The sequence below is a fragment of the Blennius ocellaris genome (genome assembly GCF_963422515.1).
Source record: "Blennius ocellaris genome assembly, chromosome: 14".
Taxonomy (NCBI): Eukaryota; Metazoa; Chordata; class Actinopteri; order Blenniiformes; family Blenniidae; genus Blennius; species Blennius ocellaris.
The window spans coordinates 28526423-28540129 of record NC_137663.1 but is presented as its reverse complement, the minus strand read 5'-3'; the positions used below and the strand labels follow the sequence as shown (position 1 = coordinate 28540129).

Sequence of the window (13707 nt, the reverse complement as noted above, 5' to 3'; positions counted from 1 at the left end):
TGTTTCACCTGTGTACTAGAGTAACTGTTTTACCTGTGTACTAGAGTAACTGTTTCACCTGTGTACTAGAGTAACTGTTTTACCTGTGTACTAGAGTAACTGTTTTACCTGTGTACTAGAGTAACTGTTTTACCTGTGTACTAGAGTAACTGTTTCACCTGTGTACTAGAGTAACTGTTTTACCTGTGTACTAGAGTAACTGTTTTACCTGTGTACTAGAGTAACTGTTTTACCTGTGTACTAGAGTAACTGTTTCACCTGTGTACTAGAGTAACTGTTTCACCTGTGTACTAGAGTAACTGTTTCACCTGTGTACTAGAGTAACTGTTTTACCTGTGTACTAGAGTAACTGTTTTACCTGTGTACTAGAGTAACTGTTTCACCTGTGTACTAGAGTAACTGTTTCACCTGTGTACTAGAGTAACTGTTTTACCTGTGTACTAGAGTAACTGTTTCACCTGTGTACTAGAGTAACTGTTTCACCTGTGTACTAGAGTAACTGTTTTACCTGTGTACTAGAGTAACTGTTTTACCTGTGTACTAGAGTAACTGTTTCACCTGTGTACTAGAGTAACTGTTTTACCTGTGTACTAGAGTAACTGTTTCACCTGTGTACTAGAGTAACTGTTTCACCTGTGTACTAGAGTAACTGTTTCACCTGTGTACTAGAGTAACTGTTTTACCTGTGTACTAGAGTAACTGTTTCACCTGTGTACTAGAGTAACTGTTTTACCTGTGTACTAGAGTAACTGTTTTACCTGTGTACTAGAGTAACTGTTTCACCTGTGTACTAGAGTAACTGTTTTACCTGTGTACTAGAGTAACTGTTTCACCTGTGTACTAGAGTAACTGTTTTACCTGTGTACTAGAGTAACTGTTTTACCTGTGTACTAGAGTAACTGTTTTACCTGTGTACTAGAGTAACTGTTTCACCTGTGTACTAGAGTAACTGTTTTACCTGTGTACTAGAGTAACTGTTTTACCTGTGTACTAGAGTAACTGTTTTACCTGTGTACTAGAGTAACTGTTTCACCTGTGTACTAGAGTAACTGTTTCACCTGTGTACTAGAGTAACTGTTTCACCTGTGTACTAGAGTAACTGTTTTACCTGTGTACTAGAGTAACTGTTTTACCTGTGTACTAGAGTAACTGTTTCACCTGTGTACTAGAGTAACTGTTTCACCTGTGTACTAGAGTAACTGTTTCACCTGTGTACTAGAGTAACTGTTTTACCTGTGTACTAGAGTAACTGTTTCACCTGTGTACTAGAGTAACTGTTTTACCTGTGTACTAGAGTAACTGTTTTACCTGTGTACTAGAGTAACTGTTTCACCTGTGTACTAGAGTAACTGTTTTACCTGTGTACTAGAGTAACTGTTTCACCTGTGTACTAGAGTAACTGTTTTACCTGTGTACTAGAGTAACTGTTTTACCTGTGTACTAGAGTAACTGTTTTACCTGTGTACTAGAGTAACTGTTTCACCTGTGTACTAGAGTAACTGTTTTACCTGTGTACTAGAGTAACTGTTTCACCTGTGTACTAGAGTAACTGTTTCACCTGTGTACTAGAGTAACTGCTTCACCTGTGTACCAGAGTAACTGTTTTACCTGTGTACTAGAGTAACTGTTTTACCTGTGTACTAGAGTAACTGTTTTACCTGTGTACTAGAGAAACTGTTTTACCTGTGTACTAGAGTAACTGTTTTACCTGTGTACTAGAGTAACTGTTTTACCTGTGTACCAGAGTAACTGTTTCACCTGTGTACCAGAGAAACTGTTTTACCTGTGTACTAGAGTAACTGTTTTACCTGTGTACTAGAGTAACTGTTTTACCTGTGTACTAGAGTAACTGTTTCACCTGTGTACTAGAGTAACTGTTTCACCTGTGTACTAGAGTAACTGTTTCACCTGTGTACTAGAGTAACTGTTTTACCTGTGTACTAGAGTAACTGTTTCACCTGTGTACTAGAGTAACTGTTTCACCTGTGTACTAGAGTAACTGTTTTACCTGTGTACTAGAGTAACTGTTTCACCTGTGTACTAGAGTAACTGTTTTACCTGTGTACTAGAGTAACTGTTTTACCTGTGTACTAGAGTAACTGTTTCACCTGTGTACTAGAGTAACTGTTTTACCTGTGTACTAGAGTAACTGTTTCACCTGTGTACTAGAGTAACTGTTTTACCTGTGTACTAGAGTAACTGTTTTACCTGTGTACTAGAGTAACTGTTTCACCTGTGTACTAGAGTAACTGTTTCACCTGTGTACTAGAGTAACTGTTTCACCTGTGTACTAGAGTAACTGTTTTACCTGTGTACTAGAGTAACTGTTTTACCTGTGTACTAGAGTAACTGTTTTACCTGTGTACTAGAGTAACTGTTTCACCTGTGTACTAGAGTAACTGTTTCACCTGTGTACTAGAGTAACTGTTTCACCTGTGTACTAGAGTAACTGTTTCACCTGTGTACTAGAGTAACTGTTTCACCTGTGTACTAGAGTAACTGTTTCACCTGTGTACTAGAGTAACTGTTTTACCTGTGTACTAGAGTAACTGTTTTACCTGTGTACTAGAGTAACTGTTTCACCTGTGTACTAGAGTAACTGTTTTACCTGTGTACTAGAGTAACTGTTTCACCTGTGTACTAGAGTAACTGTTTTACCTGTGTACTAGAGTAACTGTTTTACCTGTGTACTAGAGTAACTGTTTTACCTGTGTACTAGAGTAACTGTTTCACCTGTGTACTAGAGTAACTGTTTTACCTGTGTACTAGAGTAACTGTTTCACCTGTGTACTAGAGTAACTGTTTTACCTGTGTACTAGAGTAACTGTTTCACCTGTGTACTAGAGTAACTGTTTCACCTGTGTACTAGAGTAACTGTTTTACCTGTGTACTAGAGTAACTGTTTCACCTGTGTACTAGAGTAACTGTTTTACCTGTGTACTAGAGTAACTGTTTCACCTGTGTACTAGAGTAACTGTTTCACCTGTGTACCAGAGTAACTGTTTTACCTGTGTACTAGAGTAACTGTTTCACCTGTGTACTAGAGTAACTGCTTCACCTGTGTACCAGAGAAACTGTTTTACCTGTGTACTAGAGTAACTGTTTTACCTGTGTACTAGAGTAACTGTTTTACCTGTGTACTAGAGTAACTGTTTTACCTGTGTACTAGAGTAACTGTTTTACCTGTGTACCAGAGAAACTGTTTTACCTGTGTACTAGAGTAACTGTTTTACCTGTGTACTAGAGTAACTATTTCACCTGTGTACTAGAGTAACTGTTTTACCTGTGTACTAGAGTAACTGTTTTACCTGTGTACTAGAGTAACTGTTTTACCTGTGTACTAGAGTAACTGTTTCACCTGTGTACTAGAGTAACTGTTTTACCTGTGTACTAGAGTAACTGTTTCACCTGTGTACTAGAGTAACTGTTTTACCTGTGTACTAGAGTAACTGTTTTACCTGTGTACTAGAGTAACTGTTTTACCTGTGTACCAGAGAAACTGTTTTACCTGTGTACTAGAGTAACTGTTTTACCTGTGTACTAGAGTAACTGTTTCACCTGTGTACTAGAGTAACTGTTTTACCTGTGTACTAGAGTAACTGTTTTACCTGTGTACTAGAGTAACTGTTTTACCTGTGTACTAGAGTAACTGTTTTACCTGTGTACTAGAGTAACTGTTTTACCTGTGTACTAGAGTAACTGTTTTACCTGTGTACTAGAGTAACTGTTTCACCTGTGTACTAGAGTAACTGTTTTACCTGTGTACTAGAGTAACTGTTTTACCTGTGTACTAGAGTAACTGTTTTACCTGTGTACTAGAGTAACTGTTTCACCTGTGTACTAGAGTAACTGCTTCACCTGTGTACTAGAGTAACTGTTTCACCTGTGTACTAGAGTAACTGCTTCACCTGTGTACCAGAGTAACTGTTTCACCTGTGTACTAGAGTAACTGCTTCACCTGTGTACTAGAGTAACTGCTTCACCTGTGTACTAGAGTAACTGTTTTACCTGTGTACTAGAGTAACTGTTTCACCTGTGTACTAGAGTAACTGCTTCACCTGTGTACCAGAGTAACTGCTTCCTCCACATTTGCTGTTCAGACTTGTTAAAGTGAGCAGATCCTCCTCACTACTGTCAGTGAAACATCAGGACTGATTGTGGCTCCAGCATTTGCCACCAGAGGGCGCTGCGCTCAGCTGTGTGCTTTCTCTTCTGTACAGGCTTCGTGTGCCGCCGGGAGTCTGAATGACACAAACTAGTAAATGTGAAGCATCAGAACTGAGACAGAATACATTTCAAGATCTTTGCGATGGTCTGAAATGAAGTGCATTTGCTGATGACGCGAGTATTTTGTGTTTGGAACACAGCTGTCAGAACATAGAGCTAGAAAATAGAAGCAATGTGACTGGAATGACAGGATACCAGCAGTGAGTACAGAGTGAAGTGTCTACACATGGCCACAGGGTGGCGCCACAACACTAACTGCTGATTCCCACAAAACCAGCTCAAGAAGTCATCCTGTCAGCTGCTGCAAATGTTTGGGTTAGTGAAGGAGTGAAGGAGTGAAGGAGTGAAGGAGGTGAGGTGAAGGAGTGAAGGAGTGAAGGAGTGAAGGCGTGAAGGAGTGAAGGAGTGAAGGAGTGAAGGAGGTGAGGTGAAGGAGTGAAGGAGTGAAGGAGTGAAGGAGTGAAGGAGTGAAGGAGTGAATGACCAGTGTCTGTGGCACTGAGTGTGTCATTCCTCCACAGCTCAGCAGGGGGCAGCAGAGGGTCCACCATCTCCTGTCGAGACAACTTGATGTAGCCCTCTGCACTTTAACCCTGTAGAGATCAATAGATGTATTGATTCGATCTATGTTGCTGCTGTTGTGTTTTAACTCCTATTCTATTTCAATTGTATTCTACTCTGTGAGGAGCAACACTGCAAAGTATATCCCTCTGGAAATACAAATAACTATTCTATTGTATTCTATTGTATTCTATCAGAAAATTGAAACGCTTCAGAGAAATTATATTTATCTTCAGGAATAACCACAATGTTCAAGTTGTTTAGAATTCAACTGGATATGACATGAATACAATTCAATTCAACTTTATTGATATATAGGCGTCTTCTGACACATTCATCAGGACAGTGAACCACTTCTAACTTCTACTGTTGCCCCGGCCCCCACCTCCAGGAAGACCCCACCTCCAGGAAGACCCCACCTCCAGGAAGACCCCACCTTCTGTCCTTGGTTCTTGGCTCTGTGGGGCCCTCAGGACATGAATGTACCCGACTCCAATGGACTCGACTCACTGAGTTACACCCGGCTCGGATGGACTCGGCTCAGTGAGTTACACCTGATTTGGATGGACTCGACTCAGCGAGTTACACCTGATTCGGTTGGACTCGACTCACTGAGCTACACCTGATTCGGATGAACTCGACTCAGTGAGTTACACCCGACTCGGATGCCCTCGACTCACTGAGTTACACCTGATTCGGATGAACTCGACTCAGTGAGTTACACCCGACTCGGATGCCCTCGACTCACTGAGCTACACCTGATTCGGATGAACTCGACTCAGTGAGTTACACCCGACTCGGATGCCCTCGACTCACTGAGTTACACCCGGCTCGGATGGACTCGACTCAGTGAGTTACACCCGACTCGGATGCACTCGACTCACTGAGTTACACCTGATTCGGATGGACTCGACTCACTGAGTTACACCTGATTCGGATGAACTCGGCTCAGTGAGCTACACCCGACTTGGATGGACTCGACTCAGTGAGTTACGCCCGACTCGGATGCCCTCGACTCACTGAGTTACACCTGACGGTGATGCTTCCTGTCCTCTGAACAGCTCAGGACTCAACCCTCTGGAGGATCTGCTGTCAGCCGTGAGCTGCAGGTTTTCAATGTTTCCCTGCTCAAACACACCTGACTTCTCATGACGAGGCTCCACAGAAGCTTGGTAACGAGCCACTACTTGCTGTCAGCCGTGTGGGTGTGAGGACACACAGAAACCCTGCAGGCCTGCGGCTCTCGAGGACCGGGGTCCCCCACCCTGCTCTGGAGGATCTGCTGTCACCTGTGAGCTGCAGGTTTGCACCAACGTCTGGTCTGATCATCAGATCAGAATCAGTTTTCAGGAAGTCTTAGACTAAAGACGTCCGCGGTGGTTTACGGTCTCTTCGACATACATGAGCATAAATATGATTTCACTGTGGTTTTCAAACTGGGAAATGATGTGAAAACCGTTCTGTCAAATTCAGCCGAGTCAGCAGCCAGCACTTCAAACTAGAACTCCTGAGGACATAAATACAGCCGAGCACATGACAGGAAGTCAGGAAGCGAGGGAGACGTGTTTATGACCAGAAGAGCAGAATTCCTGGGCTCTGAGTCAAAACCCAGTCAGCCTCTAATCTGTAGGGCTTTTTCATTCACACTCACATGTTTCCTTCACGGAAACGGGGGGCTCTGGAGGGGCTGCAGGACCGGCACAGTCCTGACAGGGAGGTTCTTCTAGAGTCCAGCATGTCAGAGCTTTGATTCTCCTGCATGGTAACAACACACGGTGCACAGCCGCAACAACTGGAGCTTTCATCTCTTGTGATTTTCATACTTCCGTCTTTCATCTTTTCAATATAGAATCTTTTCACATGTCTCACTGTTTCTGCTTCAGTCCTCACTGTTGGAACTTGTTCTGTCCTCAAAGGACAACCAATACACTGTCCAGCACCGTCTCCAGGACAACCAACACACTGTCCAGCACCGTCTCCAGGACAACCAATACACTGTCCAGCACCGTCTCCAGGACAACCAACACACTGTCCAGCACCGTCTCCAGGACAACCAATACACTGTCCAGCACCGTCTCCAGGACAACCAATACACTGTCCAGCACCGTCTCCAGGACCAACAATACACTGTCCAGCACCGTCTCCAGGACAACCAATACACTGTCCAGCACCGTCTCCAGGACCAACAATACACTGTCCAGCACCGTCTCCAGGACAACCAAAACACTGGCCAGCACCGTCTCCAGGACAACCAATACACTGTCCAGCACCGTCTCCAGGACAACCAATACATCCACTGTCCAGCACCGTCTCCAGGACAATCAATACATCCACTGTCCAGCACCGTCTCCAGGACAACCAATACATCCACTGTCCAGCACCGTCTCCAGGACAACCAATACACTGTCCAGCACCATCTCCAGGACAACCAATACACTGTCCAGCACCATCTCCAGGACAACCAATACATCCACTGTCCAGCACCGTCTCCAGGACAATCAATACATCCACTGTCCAGCACCGTCTCCAGGACAACCAATACACTGTCCAGCACCGTCTCCAGGACAACCAATACACTGTCCAGCACCGTCTCCAGGACCAACAATACACTGTCCAGCACCGTCTCCAGGACAACCAATACACTGTCCAGCACCGTCTCCAGGACCAACAATACACTGTCCAGCACCGTCTCCAGGACAACCAATACACTGTCCAGCACCGTCTCCAGGACCAACAATACACTGTCCAGCACCGTCTCCAGGACAACCAAAACACTGGCCAGCACCGTCTCCAGGACAACCAATACATCCACTGTCCAGCACCGTCTCCAGGACAACCAATACATCTACTGTCCAGCACCGTCTCCAGGACAACCAATACACTGTCCAGCACCGTCTCCAGGACAACCAATACATCCACTGTCCAGCACCGTCTCCAGGACAATCAATACATCCACTGTCCAGCACCACCTCCAGGACAACCAATACACTGTCCAGCACCGTCTCCAGGACAATCAATACACTGTCCAGCACCGTCTCCAGGACAACCAATACATCCACTGTCCAGCACCGTCTCCAGGACAACCAATACACTGTCCAGCACCATCTCCAGGACAACCAATACACTGTCCAGCACCGTCTCCAGGACAACCAATACACTTTCCAGCACCGTCTCCAGGACAACCACAGCATCCACTGTCCAGCACCGTCTCCAGGACAACCACTATCTATCTGTCCATCCATCCATCAATCAATCTATCCATCCAGCCATCCATCTATGCAGTGCAATCTTCCCAAACTCCCCCTGGTGGACATTGAAATGAGTGACGTCTTCCAGCACTTCTCTTCTCACCACCCAGATGTGCTGCAACTGTCACGACAATTGACGTGATAATTTGAATTGTTTAAAACCATAAAACATGGCAGCAGATTTAGAAAGCTGCAGACACTTCTATCCCTCCTCCAGTATACTTCCATCATGCATTCTCTCTCCACCTGGCAGGTGATCCTTTACCTCCTGGAGACTGAAATGTTTGGTCACTCTGGAAGAGTGAGACGTTAATCAACTGCTTGTCATATTTGCTGAGTTAAAAAACACATTTTCTCTTACTTCAACATATTTGTTCTGATATTATGATGAGGAATTCTTCTGGGAGACACTCTAACGCTGAGTGTCTCCCAGAAGATGAAAAGATTTCTAACCTTTTTTTGGCTCCACTAGAAAATGGGCCTCTGGCTTTGTAAATCTATTGTTGGAACAAACAGACGAGAGCACCCCCTGCTGGGAGGAGGAGCTCAGGATGCAGATTGGAGGCTTGGTCTGGAGGGAGGGTCTTGTTAGGACTTCATCCTACTCTATTAATACCACCATTCAATTCAAAAACCATTTCCTTTCTGTGTAACCCATGTAAACCTGCAGAGGGCGCTCTGACCCACCTCTATTGGACATGTCTCAAACTGGACAGCTTTTGGAGAAACATATTGAAGCAGTTATGTGTACAGCTCCGTGCCTGAACCCGAGCCAATGGCACATTGAACGACATCGTTCAGGGTTTCTCATTCTCTGCTTCAACATAAAGTTCAGAAGCAACGCGTCTATGTGTAGAAAGAAGATTATTGTGAAACTCTTGAAGTCAGACACCGAACCTGAACTGAAGAAGTGGTTGAGCTCGTTGGTAAACTGCACGTGCAGACGGCCCAATGCGTCAATGTGGACAATGTGTTGGACAATATGTTGGACAATGTGTTGGACAATATGTTGGACAATGTTTTGGACAATGTGTTGGACAGTGTGTTGGACAATGTGTTGGACAATGTGTTGGACAGCATGTTGGACAATGTGTTGGACAGTATGTTGGACAATGTGTTGGACAATGTTTTGACAATGTGTTGGACAATGTGTTGGACAGTATGTTGGACAATGTGTTGGACAATGTTTTGACAATGTGTTGGACAGTATGTTGGACAATGTGTTGGACAATGTGTTGGACAATGTGTTGGACAATGTTTGGACAATGTGTTGGACAATGTGTTGGACAATGTTTGGACAATGTGTTGAACAGTATGTTGGACAATGTGTTGGACAGTATGTTGGACAATGTGTTGGACAATGTTTTGACAATGTGTTGGACAATGTGTTGGACAATGTGTTGGACAATGTTTTGACAATGTGTTGAACAGTATGTTGGACAATGTTTTGGACAATGTGTTGGACAGTATGTTAGACAATGTGTTGGACAATGTGTTGGACAATGTTTTGACAATGTGTTGAACAGTATGTTGGACAATGTGTTGGACAGTATGTTGGACAATGTTATGGACAGTATGTTGGACAATGTGTTGGACAATGTGTTGGACAATGTTTTGACAATGTGTTGAACAGTATGTTGGACAATGTGTTGGACAATGTGTTGGACAATGTTTTGACAATGTTTTGACAATGTGTTGAACAGTATGTTGGACAATGTGTTGGACAGTATGTTGGACAATGTGTTGGACAATGTGTTGGACAATGTTTTGACAATGTGTTGAACAGTATGTTGGACAATGTGTTGGACAGTATGTTGGACAATGTGTTGGACAATGTGTTGGACAATGTTTTGACAATGTGTTGAACAGTATGTTGGACAATGTGTTGGACAGTGTGTTGGACAATGCTTTGGACAATGTGTTGGACAGTATGTTGGACAATGTGTTGGACAGTGTGTTGGACAATGCTTTGGACAATGTGTTGGACAGTATGTTGGACAATGTGTTGGACAATGTTTTGACAATGTGTTGAACAGTATGTTGGACAATGTGTTGGACAATATGTTGGACAATGTGTTGGACAGTATGTTGGACAATGTGTTGGACAATATGTTGGACAATGTGTTGGACAATGTTTTGACAATGTGTTGGACAGTATGTTGGACAATGTGTTGGACAATATGTTGGACAATGTGTTGGACAATGTGTGGCAATGTCTTATTTTCATTGTTGTTGACGAGGAAATCGATCAATACAAATATATCTAACATAAACATGATCATCTGTAGTGACTCTACAGACTCTGTAGTGACTCGACAGCCTCTCTGTAGTGACTCTCCAGCCTCTGTAGTGACTCTACAGACTCTCTGTAGTGACTCTACAGACTCTGTAGTGACTCTACAGCCTCTGTAGTGACTCTACAGCCTCTCTGTAGTGACTCTACAGACTCTCTGTCGTGACTCTACAGTCTCTGTAGTGACTACAGACTCTGTAGTGACTCTACAGTCTCTGTAGTGACTCTACAGCTCTGAAGTGACTCTACAGACTCTCTGTCGTGACTCTACAGACTCTCTGTCGTGACTCTACAGTCTCTGTAGTGACTCTACAGACTCTCTGTCGTGACTCTACAGTCTCTGTAGTGACTCTACAGCTCTGAAGTGACTCTACACACTCTCTGTCGTGACTCTACAGTCTCTGTAGTGACTCTACAGCTCTGAAGTGACTCTACAGACTCTCTGAAAGTGGTAAACTCTTGTTGTTTTTTTTCAGAAACATTGGACTGTGCTGAAGTACTGCCGCGCGCACGCACGCGCGTCCACACACACACGCACACTCACACAGCCGCCCAGGCCGGGTACCTTGGTGTGGAAACTTCCCGGAGTGGATCCAGTCTCAGGTCCTTCCTGCGGGGCGGCGGCGGCTGCAGAGCTGCTCCTCCCGGCCCACGGCGTCCGGGGCTGTCGGGGCTCCGCTGGTACAAAGTCGGAGCTCCTGGTACAAAGTCGGAGCTCCTGGTAGAAAGTCGGAGCTCCTGGTAGAAAGTCGGAGTTCCGCTGGTACAAGTCGGAGTTCCGCTGGTACAAAGTCGGAGTTCCTGGTACAAAGTCGGAGCTCCTGGTAGAAAGTCGGAGTTCCTGGTACAAAGTCGGAGTTCCGCTGGTACAAAGTCGGAGTTCCTGGTAGAAAGTCGGAGTTCCGCTCGCTCAGGGTCCCGTTAACGGCGGAGGAAGAAGCGGAGCTCCAGCTCCAGTATGAGAGGAATGTCGGCCCCCTCCCCCTCCTTCTCCCCCTCCCTCTCCCTCTCTCTCCCCCTCCTTCTCTCCCTCCCTCTCCCTCTCCTTCTCTCCCTCTCTCTCTCTCTCTCTCCCCCTCCCCTCCCTTCTCCCCCTGCTAACGGCCTCCTTCAGCTCAGGGAGAGTGGATGAAAAGTTTTCCTGGAGCAGGGAAATCCCCCCTCCTCCTCCTCCTCTCTCTACCCTCTTCCTCCTCCTCCCTCTTCCTCCTCTCTGTACCCTCCTCCTCGTCCTCCTCTCTCTACCCTCTTCCTCCTCCTCCTCTCTCTACCCTCTTCCTCCCCCCTCCTCCTCCTCCTCTCTCTACCCTCTTCCTCCTCCTCCTCTCTCTACCCTCTTCCTCCTCCTCCTCTCTCTACCCTCTTCCTCCCCCCTCCTCCTCCTCCTCTCTCTACCCTCCTCCTCGTCCTCCTCTCTCTACCCTCTTCCTCCTCCTCCCTCCTCCTCCTCCTCCTCCCCCCTCCTCCTCCTCCTCTCTCTACCCTCTTCCTCCTCCTCCTCTCTCTACCCTCTTCCTCCTCCTCCCTCTTCCTCCTCTCTCTACCCTCCTCCTCGTCCTCCTCTCTCTACCCTCTTCCTCCTCCTCCCTCCTCCTCCTCCTCCTCCCTCCTCCTCCTCCTCCTCTCTCTACCCTCTTCCTCCCCCCTCCTCTCTCTACCCTCTTCCTCCTCCTCCCCCTCCTCCTCCTCCTCTCTCTACCCTCTTCCTCCCCCCTCCTCTCTCTACCCTCTTCCTCCTCCTCCCCCCTCCTCCTCCTCCTCTCTCTACCCTCTTCCTCCTCCTCCCTCCTCCTCCTCTCTCAACCCTGCTCCCTCCCTCCTCCTCTCTCTACCCTCTTCCTCCTCCTCCTCTCTCTACCCTCTTCCTCCCTCCTCCTCTCCTCCTCCTCTCTCAACCCTGCTCCCTCCCTCCTCCTCCTCTCTCTACGCTCTTCCTCCTCCTCCTCTCTCTACCCTCTTCCTCCTCCTCCTCTCTCTACCCTCTTCCTCCCTCCTCCTCTCCTCCTCCTCTCTCAACCCTGCTCCCTCCCTCCTCCTCCTCTCTCTACGCTCTTCCTCCTCCTCCTCTCTCTACCCTCCTTATCCTCCTCCTCTCTCTACCCTGCTCCCTCCCTCCTCCCTCTACCATCCTCCCTCTACTCTCCTCCTCCTCTCTCTACCCTCCTCCCTCCACCCTCTACCCTCCTCCTCCTCTCTCTACCCTCTTCCTCCCTCCTCCTCCTCCTCTCTCTACCCTCTTCCTCCCTCCTCCTCCTCCTCCTCTCTCTACCCTCTTCCTCCCTCCTCTTCCTCCTCCTCCTCTCTCTACCCTCTTCCTCCCTCCTCCTCCTCCTCCTCCTCTCTCTACCCTCTTCCTCCCTCCTCCTCCTCCTCCTCTCTCAACCCTGCTCCCTCCCTCCTCCTCCTCTCTCTACCCTCTTCCTCCCTCCTCCTCCTCCTCTCTCAACCCTGCTCCCTCCCTCCTCCTCCTCCCCCTCTCTCTACCCTCCTTCTCCTCTTACTCCTCCTCCTCTCTCTACCCTGCTCCCTCCCTCCACCCTCTACCATCCTCCCTCTATTCTCTTCCTCTCTACCCTCCTCCTCCCCCTCTCTCTACCCTGCTCCCTCCCTCCTCCTCCTCTCTCTACCCTCTTCCTCCTCCTCCTCTCTCTATCCTCTTCCTCCTCCTACTCCCCCTCCTCTCTCTACCCTCCTCCTCCTCCTCTCTCTACCCTCTTCCTCCTCCTCCTCTCTCTACCCTCTTCCTCCCTCCTCCTCCTCTCTCAACCCTGCTCCCTCCCTCCTCCTCCTCTCTCTACGCTCTTCCTCCTCCTCCTCTCTCTACCCTCCTTATCCTCCTCCTCTCTCTACCCTGCTCCCTCCCTCCACCCTCTACCATCCTCCCTCTACTCTCCTCCTCCTCTCTCTACCCTCCTCCCTCCACCCTCTACTCTCCTCCTCCTCTCTCTACCTCCCTCCTCCTCCTATCCTTTGTATTTTTTTGGGGGGGGGGGCGGTGATATTGTGAGATGGAAGCGTTTTGCAGGTTTTATTTTATTGGATGTATAGAGTAGAGTTATGGGCAGTGTTGCCACAGTTACCTTGAAAAAGTAATCATATTACTGGCTACTAGTTACTCCTTTAAAAGAAACTTACTTTACTGACTACATGTATTCAAAAGTTAGTTACATTACAAGTAACCATTTAGTTACTTTCATCAGCTGCCACAACAAAACATCCCTCACCGTCTCAACATGAAAACGCTCCTCACTGCCCCCTGCTGGTACATCTTTCACCTTTGACCTTCACACCCGACTCACCTTTCTATCATCACATTTTTCCAATTACTGCTATTTATTTACCCCGTGATGTAGTTCCAGTCTGTCGTTGCACTATTTA

The 13707-nt window shown here is 46.7% G+C and overlaps 1 protein-coding gene across 4 annotated transcripts in view; it reads right to left on the bottom strand.

The window, feature by feature from the left end:
• Positions 1-11286, bottom strand: part of amot (angiomotin) — a 35656-nt gene extending 24370 nt beyond the window's left edge. For 3 of the 4 annotated variants that reach the window (XM_080508669.1, XM_080508672.1, XM_080508674.1), the window contains exon 1: positions 10895-11286. The gene's annotated coding sequence lies outside the window, so the exon portion shown is untranslated. The remainder of the gene's footprint in view (positions 1-10894) is intronic. The other variant, XM_080508670.1, reaches the window with a different exon arrangement.
• Between the last annotated feature and the right edge of the window lie 2421 nt (positions 11287-13707).